Genomic DNA, 2,630 nt, shown 5'->3' with positions numbered 1-2,630 from the left:
GATGCTCTAATAGGACGCCGGAATTTTGAGAACCCCCAAGTTCAGGCACAGGGACCTCCCCGCTACTTTGAACAAGTACGGCTTTGTGCGCTGCATGCTTTTTGAAGTATGCCAATCGTGCAGTGATACCAAATTAACCAAACTGGAACAAAAACCAGGTGAGCTTTTCTCTGACTTCGTTGAGAGATGCCAACAAAGTGTGGACAGGAAAAACAGTCACTGGGGGGCCACTGACGCCCTAAAGGACCTTGTATATGAGGGCTGCTCCACTGAATGTCACCTGGCCATAGGGCCTGCCTTTAGGCACAAGGATGTCTCTGATTGGATTCTGGCCTGCCGCGATGTGGGGACCACTCGGGCCCATGCCGCAGTCCTTGCTGAGGCACTGGCTACTCATCAGCCTCAGGCCAAGCTGGAAAAAGGCAAATGTTGGGCCTGTGGGGCACAGTGCCATTGGTCATGTACCTGTTCTAATAAGATTATGAAAGAGGCCAAAAGGAGCCAGGTTCCCACTTCAAAATGCCCAAGATGCTGCAAAGGCTTTCATTGGGCAAGAGAATGTAGGTCTGAGGTGGATGCAGATGGTAAACCCATAAAAAAGGTGCCTTTAAATGGGCAATGGGGCTCCCCTCAGCCCCGCCCCAAAGAGAGGAAGTAAGGAAATACAGCCCCCACGTCCAATGGATGATGCTTAGGATGCAACTTTCCCTAGATGGCCATAAGTTTAAAGGCCTAATTGATACAGGGGCTGATATTACTGTAATCAGACAGGAAGAAGCCTTGTCTCATTGGCACCATAAGCCTGGACAGCCTATACAAAGTTTTTGGGGCTTACAGAATACTTACAGGTCCAACGTCCCATGGTCTGGACTGACCCAGATGGCAATACAGGAGTTATTAAACCGCTCCTAGCTGCAGGGCTTCCCCATAACCTGTTGGGGAGAGATATCCTCTGCAATATGGAGGTTGTTCTAACTACTAATGATAAAGAGAGGGGAAACATGATGATGGAAGAAAAAAGGAAGCAAAAATTATCAAGAAATTGAAGATTAAACTCAACAAAGCACAAGAGAGCCAGAAGGAGATGAAGCTGCTGCTTGACATGTACTGCTCTACCCCAAAGGAACAGAGAGACAAAGTGCAGTTAATGGCAGCTGAGAAGAAGTCTAAGGCAGAGTTGGAAGATCTCAGACAAAGACTCAAGGATCTGGAGGATAAGGAGAAGAAATAGAACAAGAAAATGGCTGATGAGGATGCCCTGAGGAAGGTCCGGGCTGTGGAGGAGCAGATCAGAAGGAGATGAAACTGCTGCTTGACATGTACCGCTCTACCCCAAAGGAACAGAGAGACAAAGTGCAGTTAATGGCAGCTGAGAAGAAGTCTAAGGCAGAGTTGGAAGATCTCAGACAAAGACTCAAGGATCTGGAGGATAAGGAGAAGAAATAGAACAAGAAAATGGTTGATGAGGATGCCCTGAGGAAGGTCCGGGCTGTGGAGGAGCAGATCGAGTACCTGCAGAAGAAGCTGGCAATGGCCAAGCAGGAGGAAGAAGCTCTCCTCTCTCAGATGGATGTCACAGGCCAGGCCTTTGAAGACATGCAAGAGCAGAATATCCGCTTAATGCAGCAGTTGCGGGAGAAGGATGATGCAAATTTCAAGCTAACATCAGAGCAGATCAAGTCCAATCAGATCCATAAATTGCTTAAAGAGGAAAAGGAGGAGTTAGCAGACCAGGTTTTGACTCTGAAGACTCAGGTGGATGCCGTTACAAGTAGTGAGGAAACTGGAAGAGAAGGAGCACCTTCTTCAGAGTAACATTGGCACAGGAGAGAAGGAGCTGGGCCTCAGGACCCAAGCCCTGGAGATAAATAAGCACAAGGCAATGGAGGCGGCCCAGCTTGCAGATGACCTCAAAGTGCAACTGGAGATGGCACAGAAAAAGCTCCATGACTTTCAGGATGAGATCGTGGAGAACAGTGTCACCAAGGAAAAGGATTTGTTCAATTTCAAACAAGCCCAGGAGGACATCTCTAGACTTCGAAGGAAGCTGGAGACCATCAAGAAGTCAGACAATGTGCAGAAGTGTGATGAGATCCTGATGGAAGAGATAAAGGACTACAAGGCACGACTGACCTCTCCCTGCTGTAATATGTGAAAAAAAAGATGCAGTGCTTACCAAGTGTTTTCATGTATTCTGCTTTGAGTGTGTGAAGACATGCTATGACACTTGTCAGTGGAAGTGCCCCAAGTGTAATGCTGCTTTTGGTGCCAATGATTTGCATTGCATCTACATTGGCTGATGCAAGTCAAGAGAGACACGCTGGCTAGACAAGCACTTAATCATTAACCACCAGCCTCTGCCTCTTCTCTCCTTGACTCTCTTATGGATCTTGCCCAGACTCTCCTCTGCAGTAGCTAGGCAGCTTTAGGGAAAAGGACCCTGCTATAAGGATCCCAATTTTGTTATACAATGAGCTCTATTTGTATTAAACTTTCTAAAATTTGACTCCAATGGCCTCCCACCAGCAATAAAGCATTGGGGGGGGGCGTTCACTCAGCCCACTCCTGCTCCCATGATGAGATGGAAGGACTCTCTCACAAGTGAATGGAAAGGTCCGCATCTATTATTA

The 2,630-nt window shown here is 47.5% G+C and overlaps 1 pseudogene; it reads left to right on the top strand.

The window, feature by feature from the left end:
• Positions 1 to 341: 341 nt before the first annotated feature.
• Positions 342 to 2,300, top strand: LOC103734405 (annotated as a pseudogene).
• The last annotated feature ends 330 nt before the right edge of the window (positions 2,301 to 2,630 follow it).

This window comes from Nannospalax galili, unplaced genomic scaffold (assembly GCF_000622305.1).
Source record: "Nannospalax galili isolate Female #2095 unplaced genomic scaffold, S.galili_v1.0 scaffold433, whole genome shotgun sequence".
Lineage (NCBI taxonomy): Eukaryota > Metazoa > Chordata > Mammalia > Rodentia > Spalacidae > Nannospalax > Nannospalax galili.
The sequence above is the reverse complement of the archived record's forward strand: the minus strand, read 5'-3'. Positions and strand labels throughout refer to the sequence as shown.